Here is a 13,103-nt window from a genome sequence, read left to right as displayed (position 1 = left end):
ACATTTATGCCGGCTATCGGCGGCGTTTGAGGAACGTGTGTGATGGGATTTGTGCCTGGTTCCAGCAAACCAGGAACGCGTTCCGTCGGCAAACCATGATTTCAGGTACCGTGTGATACCCCCTTTCATTTACTGATCTACTGCTGTTGGAGCCTGTGGCAGTGTGGGACGGGGACGTGACAATATTTTTTCGAAAAATGAATGATTTGAGGTCAGTGTTTTTTAATTGATAGCCTGTTATATAGTCTAGCACCATATTTGTTCGGCAGTAACACATTAATGTTTTCATAATTATTGTTTATGATAGATTTAGGGTTTGGTGGGAGATTGGTAATACGTGGAGAGTTCCTTTTTTTTTTTTTTTTTTTTTTTTTTTTTTTTTTTCTGCTACATTCAAGCAGGTTGGGATTCTTTGATCTGGGAACACTGTCATGGCTGTCAGCTGATCGGTGTTGTTATGATCGCCAAGCCAGTGACTTTCTAGTGGAGTCGTGGACAGTTTTCACTACCACTTGTGAGTCGCAGTGTCTGTATGTGCATGTCCTGTTCCTTTACCCTAAATGTATAACCACTGAATGTGTATAACTCTGTTTTGCAGAAGGCGGTGTGTGACAAGACCCGCCACCTTTTATTGTACAGTACCGTATGTGCACTCTGTTCCCTTTGCTACAATAAACAATCAGAAAACCTAATTGTCCCTTACACACTTAATGCACGACTGTTATAGATAAAGAATTTCAGGATACTACTGTATTTTTGGAATTTTTATTATACAATAGATTTTTTTTTTCAGTACCGGTAGTAGATTTATTCCAGTTTCGATTGTTGTAGAGTTTAATTTCCACCGCAAATGAACCCTAACCCCTGTATGGGGTTGAAGGCAAATATGAAATAAAATCCTGAAAATCTAATGATTATTTTTTTTTCACTAGAAGGATTTATCCATATTTTGATCGATTTTGTGATTAATGCCCACCACAAATGATCACTAACCAAACCAGACCTGACCTAACCTCTGTATGAGGTTGAAGTCAAATATGAAATAAAATCTTAAAATCCAGGATTGGTTGATTTTTTTTTTTTTTTAAATAAAAAATCGGTATCTATTGCCAGACGCCTTAATCCCTTAAAGGATGGCCACAAACAAACCACCTCCATGTCGCCCTGTCCCTTGCCATTTCACTGCCCTGCGCCCAGCTCACTCCCCCCCTCCCTCATACACCTCTCCACTCCATCCCTCCATCTCATCCTTGGCCTCCCCCTCCACTCACTCACTCTTCTTGTCAGTCTCTCACTGTCCATCCTCTTCACATGGCCAAACCACCTCAGTGTGTTTTTCCTAACGGTTCCTAGCACATCCACATCCACATGACAATGCTCCTTCACGACCTCATTTGTCAGTCTATCTCTCCATGTGACTGCACATGCTCCTCTCTAACTCATTTCCAATGCTCTCACTCTTGATTTCTGTCCCTCCAACAAGGTCCAAGCTTCACTTCCTCACGTCAGAGTTGGTATCACAATACTGTCATGTACCGTAGTAACTTATTTACTTCCATGCTCGCTTCCCTGTTTCTTATCACTGCTTTCAAGGAACCAGCAACCTTTCTTCCTTGCTGTACCCTTTTCTGTATCCTCCTACTTTCTCTGTACTCATTTCAAAGCCAAAGGTGGCTGTTGTGTATATATACGCAACGACTTATCTTGCTCTCGTGTTCCTGAACTTGATTCTTCTGAATTCTCCACACTCTGGCTTCGGCTTTCCTGTCATTCTCTGACTAAATATATCTGTACTGTTTACTTATCCCCTAATTCTACTGACTATCAAAAATTCTTCGACTATCTTCTACGATGGAACACATTCTATCCATTTCTCCTTTCTCTGAAATCTCCATTCTTGGAGATTTCAGTGTTCACCACCACCTTTGGCTCTCCTCTCCTTTCACAGATCCACCTGGTGAACAAGCCTACATCTTTTCTACAGTATCCTTAATGACCTAGAGCAGCTTGTACAGCACCCTACCCGTATCCCTGACCGCCTTGGAGAGAGCTCCAACATACTTGACCTCTTCCTCACAACTAATCCTTCTGCTTACTCTGTTAATCTTTTCTCTCCGTTGGGCTCCTCCGATCACAACCTTATTACCTTAACCTGTCCTATCACTCCGGTACGGCCTGTGGACCCTCCAGGGAAACGTCGTCTGTGGCATTTTGGAGCCGCAGACTGGGAGGCCCTCAGGCAGTACTTCTTTGATTTTCCCTGGAATGATTATTGCTTCCATGGCCGTGAGCCATCTGAGTGTGCCTTGCGCATTACGGAGGTTATTCTCTCGGGCATGGAAGCATACATTCCTTTCTCATATCCTTTGACTAACGCATGAAAGCCTTGGTTTAATCACGCTTGTTCTAATGCTGTCCGCAACAAGGAGAGGGCCTACAAAAGGTACCGGAGCCAACCCACCCCTGAATCACATCATCTTTACGTTTCTGCCCGGAATCGTGCTAAGTCTGTTCTTCGCTCTACTAAAAATAATTTCATCCATACTAAATGCTCTCAACTCTCCAACTCGAATTCTTCCCGCTCCTTCTGGCATCTTGCCAAAAATCTTTCTAACAACTTTACCTCATCATCCTTCCCTCCTCTTTTCTACTCTGATGGTTCTGTAGCTATTTCTTCTACTGATTAAGCAGATCTCTTCGCACAGACTTTCTCCTCCAATTCTACCTTAGATGATTCCGGTGCTGTTCCTCCATCACTTCCCCCCTCTGACTTCCTCATGGCTGACATTAAAATTTCTTCAGTTGATGTATTTTCTGCCATCACTGGCCTCAGTACTAACAAGGCATATGGGCCTGATGGGGTCCCTCCTGTTGTTCTCAAGAACTATGCTTCTGTGCTTACACCCTGCCTAGGCAAACTCTTTCGTCTTTGTCTGTCAACTTGTACCTTTCCTTCTTGCTGGAAGTTTGCTCTCATTCAGCCAGTCCCAAAGAAGGGTGACCACTCCCAACCCTCCAACTATCGTCCAATTGCTTTAACGTCCTGTATTTCAAAAGTTTTCGAGTCAATTCTTAATAGAAAAATTTTAAGGCATCTTTCCTATCACAACCTTCTTTCCGATCGTCAGTATGGGTTCCGTCAGGGACTCTCCACTGGCGATCTTCTCGCCTACCTTTCAGACTCCTAGTCATCCTCCTTTCGGGACTTTGGCAAAAGCTTTGCCATTGCACTTGACATCTCAAAGGCTTTCGATCGAGTCTGGCATAAATCTTTAATTTCCAAACTGCCCTCCTACGGTTTCTATCCTTCTATCTGTGCCTTCATCGCTAGCTTCCTTTCTGGTCGTTCTATAGCCGCTATTGTAGATGGCCATCGTTCTTCTCCTAGATCTATCAACATTGGTGTTCCTCAGGGCTCTGTCCTATCACCAACTCTCTTCCTTTTATTCATCAATGATCTAAGCTGTACATCTAACCCTATCCACTCATACGCTGATGACTCCTCCCTTCACCTTTCCATTCGGTTCCCGCAACGCCCATCTCAACAGTTACTTCAACAAACAAGGGATGAGGCTATGGCACACCTAATGTCTGACTTGGCTCGTATCTCTGACTGGGGTAAAAATAATATGGTTGTCTTTAATGCATCTAAGACTCAGTTCTTACACCTATCAACCCGACAAAATCTTCCACAGGTATACCCACTAATATTTAATAATATTCAGCTTAATCCTGCATCATCCCTGAACATGCTTGGGGTTTCATTTACTCGGGACTTATCTTGGAAAGATCATATTACATCTCTTGTAAAATCTGCTTCCAAGAGATTGGGTGTGCTAAGCCGACTCCGCTCTTTCTTTACCCCTGCGCAATTGTTGACTCTATACAGGGGTTTTATCCGCCCCTGTGTGGAGTACAACTCTCATGTGTGGGGAGGCTCCCCACATACAGCTCTTCTCAATAGGGTGGAGTCAAAGGCTTTTCGTCTCATTAACTCTCCTCCTCTTACTGACTCCCTTCAACCTCTGTCTCTTCGCCGCACTGTTGCATCTTTATCTCTTTTCTATCGCTACTTTAATGGTCACTGCTCCTCTGAACTGTCTGCTTGCATTCCTCCACCTCTACGACGGGCGCGTAGCACCCGTCTGGTAGCAAACTCTCATCCTTTTTCTGTCCAACTCTCTAATGCAAGAGTTAACCGTTACTCCCAGTCTTTCATTTATGCAACAGGTCAGCTCTGGAACTGTCTCCCTCTGTCTGTATTTCCTGCTGCCTATGATCTCCAGTCTTTCAAACGCAGTGTGTCCAGGCATCTCAAAATGATCGGATCTTGAATTTGGCTCTATATTGTATTTTGTTTTTCTCTTGGAGGGAACTGTTGCTGCGGGCTCATGGCCTTTGGTTCCTTCTTCCTCGCATAAAAAAAAAAAAAAAAAAAAAAAAAAAAAAAAGCACTTCACCCTCCAAACTTCCATCCTGACTCATCACACTACCCAGATATTTAAACACACTCACATTTTCCATTTCCTCCTCATCCAATTTCACTGTACCGGTATATTCACTGACTTCACTTTTCTTGAAGACCATAACTTTACTCATCTCTACATTCACCTATAGATACTGTTTCTTACACTCTCTCCCAAACTCATCTACAAAGCCTTGCAGCTCCCCTTCGTTTTCACTTAACAACACAGTATCATCTGCAGATAAAAGTGCAGGGAGTTCCAAACACTGCTCTCTCTCATTAGGGTCACTCCAGCATCCACTGCCCTACCTTGTATCTCTTTTATAACCCGATCCATATACAGATTGAACATGAATGGAGACATGACATGTCCCTGTTTCAATCCAACTTTCCAATAGAAAAGTTCACTCAGTTCACTATCCACATGCACTGCAGCCTTAGTATCCACATACATACACTTTACAGCAACATCCCATCTACTCCATATATTCTTAATACTTTCCACAATCCTTGTCTGTCCACTCTGTCATATGCTTTCTCCAAATCCATGAAGGCTGCATACATCTTTCACTTCTCTAGAAACTTTTCCACTAACAATCTAAGAATGAATATCTGATCTACACGACCTCTTCCCTTCCTAAAACCTCCCCGTTCATCGAACTGATTCCTCTGTTATTTCCCTAACTCTGCCAATAAGAATCCAACCATATATTCTATATACTTTTCCTATTACACTAAGAAGACAAATGCCCCTATGATTACCACACACTTCTTATTTCCCCTTTTCCTTTTGTACAAGGGAATAATAATCCCTGACTTCCAATCCTCTGGGACTCTACCTTCCTCCCAGGCCAAGCTGCACATCTTCCACGTCCATTCTACTACTACCGGTATCTCTCCCCCATGCTTCAGCATTTCACCTCACACTCCATCAATTCCTGGGGCTTTCCCCATTTTGACCTTCTTCATTGCCTCCACAACTTCCATCCTACTGATTTCTTCCTTTCCTCTCACATCCCTCCTTCTCCCAGCCATTCACCAGCCACTTATACTCACATTACTTTCATTCTGTATGTTCAGCAGTTGCTTAAAATGTTCTCTTCATCTGCTTACTTTTTCTCCCTTCTCAACTAGTAATCTAAGGTACGGTACCATTCATCTTTCACCCCCCCCCTCGACTAACTTCACTGTCACCCTGTCTAACTCTCTTTACTTCTTTCCAGAATATTTTCTAACATTCCCTCCACTTTACACTCAGATTCCTTCCAAATTCCTCATCCACTCTCTTCTTACTCTTACTAATCTTTTCACCTATCTCTTCCTTTCTGTATATAACTCTTTCATCTCTCAACTTCTTCCACACCCCTGTTTCCCCTCCACTCATTATATGCTTTCTTCTTTTGTGCCACAGTCTGTCTCACCTCTTCATTCCACCATGCTGTTCCGTGCACCTCCTTTCATCTTTTCACCTCACATGCTGCACATATTTTTTCTGTGAATATTTTGCACACACCTTCCACGTCCCCCATTTGCTCCAATCCATATTTACCCAATTGCTCCTCTACTTCTCTCTTATACTCTGCCTCTTTCTCATTCTCTTGTAACCTTTCCACGCTCCTTGCATATATTACCTCCTTCCGTCCTTCCCTTCTTCTATTTGTCCATTTCAATTGGACACTGATTTTGACCACCACAAAGTGGTGGTCGGAAAGTCCACCCCCCCCCCCATCTCTACACGCTCTTGCATCCATTACACACTTTCGCATCCTTTCATGCGCACAAACATAATCAGTCATTGCCTTCCGTTCATTCATCACCGACCCTTCTCAACGCTTGCCATGTATACGTACCGTATGGATCATTTTGTGCCTGAAGAGGGTATTAGCAATCACCAACCCCCTCCTGGCACAAATGTCCACTAAAGCATTGCCATTCTCATCCATCCCTACAGGCACATGCCACTCACCAACTACTCCATCTGCCTTCACATTCCCTACTTTTACCATTCATATCGCCAATCAAAAACACTCTCTCATTCCTTTCAAACTTTTCCGTGCACACTTCCACATTTGTCCAGAACTCGTCTCTCGCTCTGCTTGCACGATCTTCCGTTGGCGCATACACGCACACAATCGCCCACATTTGTAGTCCAACTTTCAGTATTACCCACACAATCCTTGAGTCAACCGAGCCTTACTGTCTTATATTCTCCTTCCATGTGTTTACTCATCACAATACACACTCCTTTTGCCCTCTCATTCTCACCTACTCCGGCGCATATACTCCATCTATACTCCCATTCTCTCATGCTCTCATCTCTCCATTTAGGTTCAGTCAATCCACATACATCCACTTTTGCACCCTCAAGCACCTGGACAATCTCTCTTTCATCTCATCATTTGCATCCCTTACATTCCAAGTCACCATCCATATCATGTCCTTTGTGCAGTCCTTAATCATCATCTTTTGGTCAGTCTTGTCCGAGGCTTCTTGTTCGTATTTTTAGTTAGTTGTTTTTCAGGGTGGGGAACTAACCCTCCGCCAGCCCACTTGTTGTCATTTAGGGAACACGTATTGGTTGGCTATAAGGTTACCACCCAGCGTTGTAAATGTTTTCCTGGTTTACAGGAAATCATTGTCTTTCCACCCAGTGTAGAGGTACCCTAAAAACAGAGTACCACTACACTAAGTGGGTGGATGGCGAGCGCCCCCAGCTACAATGCAAAAAAAGAAAAAACAAAGGATATTTTTTGTTTACTCAGTTTTTTTTTATTTATTTGATTTTTATGTATATTATATAGCTATCTGTCTATCTACAGTATAGCTCGACACCCTAATCCCGCAAAGGGTGGCCGCAGACAAAATGCCTCCAAGTCGCTCTGTCACCAACCATTTGACTGCCCTCCTCCCTCCCTGATATATATATCTATATATATATACCTTTCAACTCCATCCCTCCACCTCATCCTCAGTCTACCCCTCCCTCTCCCTCCCTCCACTTCACCTACATACACCCTCTTAGTCTTTCATTCTCCATTCTCTCCACATGTCCAAACCACCTCAGTATATTTCTCCTAATTTCCTCAACCACATCCACATCCGCCCCACAATGTTCCTTCACTTCCTCATTCGTCAACCTGTCCCTCTATGTCACTCCACATGCTCCTTACAAGTAACTCATTTCCACTGCTCTCAGTCTTGACTTGTTCCCCTCTAGCAAGGTCCATGCCTCGCTTCCATACGTCAGGGTAGGGATCACTACTATCATGCAGTGACTTCTTCCATACCCACCCCCCTATTTCTCATCACTGCTTTCAGTGAACCAACAACCTTCCTTCTCTGCTGTACCCTTTCAAGCACTTCATCCCCAAAACTTGCATCCGTACTCATCACACTACCCAAGTACCGGTACTTGAATGCACTCACCTTCTCCATATCCTTACCATCCAACCTCACTGTGCATTCTGAGAGTTCATTCTTCTCAAACATGGTAACATTACTCTTGTTTACATTAACTTTCAGATTCCTCTTCTTACACTCTGTCCCAGATTCATTCACCAAACCTTGCAACTCCCATTCATCTTCACTCAGCAATACTGTATCATCAGCAAACAGCAACACCGGAATCTTCCACATCTCGCCCTTATTCATTAGAGCCACCCCCACATCCACTCTCCTACCTTGCGCCCCCTTTACAACTCCATCCATGTATATATTCAACAGCCATGGAGACATCACACATCCCTGTTTCAGTCCCATATTTAGATCAAAGAACTCACTCAGCTCACCATCCACTTGCACCGTAGCTTTAGCTCCTTCATACATACTCTTCACCGCACTCAACAATTTCCTCTCCACTCCCTATATTCTTAATACCGGTACCTTCCACATACCTTGCCTATCTACACTGTCATATGCTTTCTCCAAGTCCATGAAGGCAGCATACACTTTCTTTCCCTTCTGTAGATACTTCTCCACTAAACATCGTAGAACAAATATCTGATCTGCACACCCTTTTCCTTTCCTAAATCCCCCTTGTTCCTCTCCAGCCAGCTCCTCTGTCATATGCGTAATCCTATCAGTGAGTATTCTACCATATATTATTCCAGTCACTCTAAGAAGGCAAATACCCCTATGGTTACCATATACTTCTCTCTCCCCTTTTCCTTTGTATAAAGGAACAATTATACCTGATTTCTAGTCCTCTGGAACCTTTCCCTCTTCCCAGGCCAATCTACACAACTTCCATATCCACTCCACAACAATCTCACCCACATACTTCAGCATTTCACCACACACTCCATCAATTCGTAGGGCCTTTCCCATCTTGATCTTCTACATTGCTTCCCCTACTTCTGCCCTGCTAATCTCTTCCTCCCTCCTCTCATCTCCTCTTCTCCCAGCCACTTATACTCGCATTGTTCTCACTGTCTACATTCAACAAATCCTCGAAGTGCTCCATCTATCTCCCCAATTTCTCTCTCTTCTCCACCAGCAATCTATTCACTCCCCTCCTATTTCCCCTTTCACACTGTCTTACTTTCTTTACCTCCTTCCAAAACAATTTCTTACTCTCCCTTCATTTTACACTCAGATTTCTCCCAAACTCTTCATCCACTCTCTTCTTATTCTTCTTCACCAATCTCTTCACCTCCCTTCTCCATCTCACATTCACCTCTCTCTCTCATCTTCTCCCCCACCTCTACTTGCTAGCCATTCACTATATGCCTTCTTCTATTGTTCCACAGCTAGTTTTACCTCATCATTCCTCCATGCTGTCCCTTGCACACCTGTGCATCTCCTCCTCACTTCACAAACCACCTCTCACACTGCACCTATCTCTTCTGTGAATCTCTTACATACGGTACATCTTCCACCCCTTCCATCTGCTCTAAGTCATGCCTTCCCAATCTTTCTTCCACTATGCTCTTATACTCTGTCATTTTCTCACTATCTTGCAATTTCTCCACTCTTCTCACAGGAGCTCTTTCTTCCTGTCTTTCCCTTCGTCTCTTCACCCATTTTCTTTGCAGCCATACCTTGGCCATCACTAAGTGATGGTCCGAGATTCCATTCCCCCACCCTCTCCATACTCTTTCATCCAACACTTGTCTTCTCATTCACTCATCCACACACATGTAGTCTATCATTGCCTTTCGTTTAACAATTTCACCGTCCATCCTCCTCATGACTCTCCATGTATACCTGTGGATCATCTTATGCTGAAAGAAAGTGTTGATTATTGCCAACCTCTTACCAGCACAGATGTCCATGAAAGTTCTACCATTTCCATCTACTTCAGGTGGCACACCCCATTGACCAACCACTCCATCCACACGTACATTCCCAACTTTTACGAAGGGTGATCAGAAAGTAATGACAGTTCGTGCTATAACATGAAAACCTTGAATGATGGGAGGTAGGGGAGCAAGGAGAGTGCAGAGATGCCTGTCCTTACGAGTTTGAACTTGTCGCCGTATGCCTGACTTTCCTTGTTTTATTGTTGTGAGTGAATGCGTCACTCTTGTTTTTGCTCTCTGGCCAGAAACATGGATTACTCGAAAGAAGGCTGCAGGTTCTACATTTTTACGAGGTGGAAACTGGGAAAGAAAGCAACAGAGATTCGAGGGGAATTATTACAAGTTTATCCAGACACTACTCCTTCCCTGGAAACTGTTTCCCGCTGGATTCGTGCTTTCACAGCAGGAAAAACTGAATTGAAAGATGAACAATGCTCTGGACGCCCCCGGACATCCGTGACCGAAGCAACAACTTTCCGTGCACGGTCCATCATTGATGAGGATCCAACTGTAACTCTTAGGTTCTTAGCCTTGGAGCTTGATATCAGTTATGGGAGTGCATATGACATCGTGCATGAACAATTACACCTGAGGAAGAAGTGTTGTCGATGGATACCCCATTTGTTGACTGATGAGCAAAAGGCTGAACGGGTGAGGATTTGTCGTGTCTGGCTTGCTGAATTTGAACCAAATGGTCCAAAACGGTTCTCAGATGTTGCTACTGGAGATGAGTGTTGGATTTCATTCTTGACAACCCTTGACAAGCAGTCAAACATGGTGTGGTTGGGCGATGAAGACCCTCGACCTCAGATTTTGAAGGAAGGATTTCGCAGCCGGAAGCGCCTTTTCACCATCTTTTTCAATTCTCAAGGACCAATATGCGTGGATGTGATGCCTGAAAAGTCCACTATCACAGCCCAATACTACAAAGACCAGGTCCTTCCACAAGTCTTGGAACACAAGGCCAACACCGCACCAACCCGCCGTCGGTCTCGCCTTTTGCTGCACCACGACAATGCTGCACCCCACAAAGCTCGCCTCACTATGCAGTACCTGGAACAACAAGGTATAACTCTGCTCCCCCACCCACCCTACTCCCCTGACCTGGCTCCCTGTGACTTTTGGTTGTTTCCAAAAATTAAATCTGCCATCGCTGGGAAGCAATTTCATCGCATCAAAGACTTGGCACGGACCGTCAATTCAGAACTCCGTAGTATACCGTCTTCAGAGTACCACGCTTGCTTCATGAAGTGGAGAAAGAGAATGGAACGCTGCATAGAGGTTGGAGGGGAGTACTTTGAAGGAATGTGAGTCATAGTTTGATAGTTCTTCATGCTAATAAAAGTTTATGGACTCACTGTCATTTCTTTCTGATCACCCCTCGTATTCAAGTCTCCAATCAGAAACACTCTCGCTTCTCTCACACTTGTCCATACATGCTTCTGCACTTGCCGAAAACTCAACTTTCACTCATGCCAGTCTGTACTCTGTCGGCGCATGTGCACATACAGTCGCCCAAGCTTGTATACCTACTTTAATCCTCACCCATACAATCAATGCACTCACTGTTCCATACTCTCATATATTCTCCTTCTATTCCTTGCTTATCATCAGACATACTCCCTCTCTTGTCCCCTCATTCTCATTAACTCCCGCACATATTCCTAAACTGTATTCCCTTTCTCTTACCCTTTCACCTTCCCATTTAGTTTCAGTCAGTCCACATACATCCACTCTTGCATCCTCAAGCACCTGAACAATCTCTGTCTCACTTTCACTTCATCATTCACTCCTCTCACATTCCATGTCCCCACCCTTAGAATGTCCTTTGTCTGTTCCTTAGTTGTTCAGCATATGGTCTGTCCTGGTCCGAGGCACTTTGTTCGCCTGTTTAGTTAGTTCTTTTTACGGGGTGGGGCACTAACCCATCACCAACCCTTTTAGTCTCCTCATACAACTAGCAGGGATATTTGGGGAGTATTCTTGAAACCCCCTTACCCCCAGGGGGGTAGTATACTGACTACTGTTAACTTCATGTCCTGTCTATCCACTGATGGTTCAGGCTGAAAGTCACTGCCCAGAATCCAGATACATACTTGTTCAAGTCCTGTCTGTACACTACTGGTTAAGGCTGAGTTGCCAGTGGTAATCAAAACAGCATATTCCAAAGCTGATTATATTACCACACAGGAAAATCATAGGCTGATATTATTATGACATGGTCTTAAGTGCCCAAGCATAGCCTACCTAGTTTTATGGCTTTGGTTTTTTATTTATGGCTCATTATTTCAGATGTACATATATTTTCAGTACTGAGTTACAGAAATGTAAAAATATTTTTTCTGTCATGAAATGTAGCAATTTCTAATGGCACCATACTCCAAAATCTGCTAACTTAATGCTTAAGTACCGATAGCCACCTTAATAAATGAATAGCAACACAAAGTTATACACAACTGCTATAAACCTTCATATTTTATTTTTTTCAACTTTTAGATTAAAAAAAAAAAAAGATTTTTTTAGTGAAGTCAGTGATTTAATCACATGATTAAATCAGTTTGATTTAATCGGTGCCAACCCTGTTAAAATCAAATGATTTTTAAAAAATTGTATTCTCCTAACCTAATTAACTGCGAAAGCCAGTTGCCTTAGAGAAGTGTAGTTTTGGCCTCAAGCAGGTTCACTACTGGAGGTGGGGTACCACTGCCCAATCATGTGCATGTGCACTTTGCGGGGGATAAAGTTTTGCTGCTTGGAGAAGGAAGGACTGGAGTTCTTTTCCCTGGTGTTGCGTGATAAACAGATACCTTGCCAAGTACTAGTTAAGATGGCGTGCCTGAATACCAGGGCACTTGACCCACTCCTTGAAGTTGCACCACCACCGCTCAGTTGTCTGTGTGTGCACGTGGTTATCTTTTGGATTGATGAAGTTCAGGTGATTTATCACCGTGTGTTCATATCCTTCTGTCTCCAGAGTTCTGTATGAAGCCCATCTAGCACTATATACAACACTTCCTGGACAAATATGTTTCTTTATAAGGGGAATTAGTGTCGCAGTTCCGTTGCTCTCCTTCTGGTCCAAACAACAGCACCAGAAAACATCCGCTGGACACACACTCTGTCCCTCCAAACAACAAAATCTGAGTGTCTTCTTGACCTCCATTGTATTTTCGTTTGACTATATAAGTCTCCTCAATTTTGACCTCAGCTCCTGTTCCACATATTGGCCCCTGGTTCTGGAACCAGTCTTCGCAAACTTCACTGCAGAATCTGCTCCAGCCCACACTCACAGCCGATCGAATCTCTAAGTTTTTTTTTTTTTTTTTTTTTTTTTTTTT

General features: G+C 43.6%; 1 protein-coding gene across 1 annotated transcript in view; it reads left to right on the top strand.

Annotated features, from left to right (window-relative positions):
* The first annotated feature begins 449 nt into the window (after nt 1-449).
* LOC145391201 (uncharacterized) overlaps nt 450-13,103 on the top strand; it is a 112,941-nt gene continuing 100,287 nt past the window's right edge. The window contains exon 1 of the mRNA XM_080265877.1: nt 450-514. The gene's annotated coding sequence lies outside the window, so the exon portion shown is untranslated. The remainder of the gene's footprint in view (nt 515-13,103) is intronic.

The sequence above is a fragment of the Coenobita brevimanus genome, chromosome 17 (genome assembly GCF_032717465.1).
Source record: "Coenobita brevimanus isolate Jiangsu-jjx chromosome 17, ASM3271746v2, whole genome shotgun sequence".
Lineage (NCBI taxonomy): Eukaryota > Metazoa > Arthropoda > Malacostraca > Decapoda > Coenobitidae > Coenobita > Coenobita brevimanus.
Note: the sequence above shows the minus strand (reverse complement) of the source record. Positions and strands in the feature narration are given on the sequence as shown.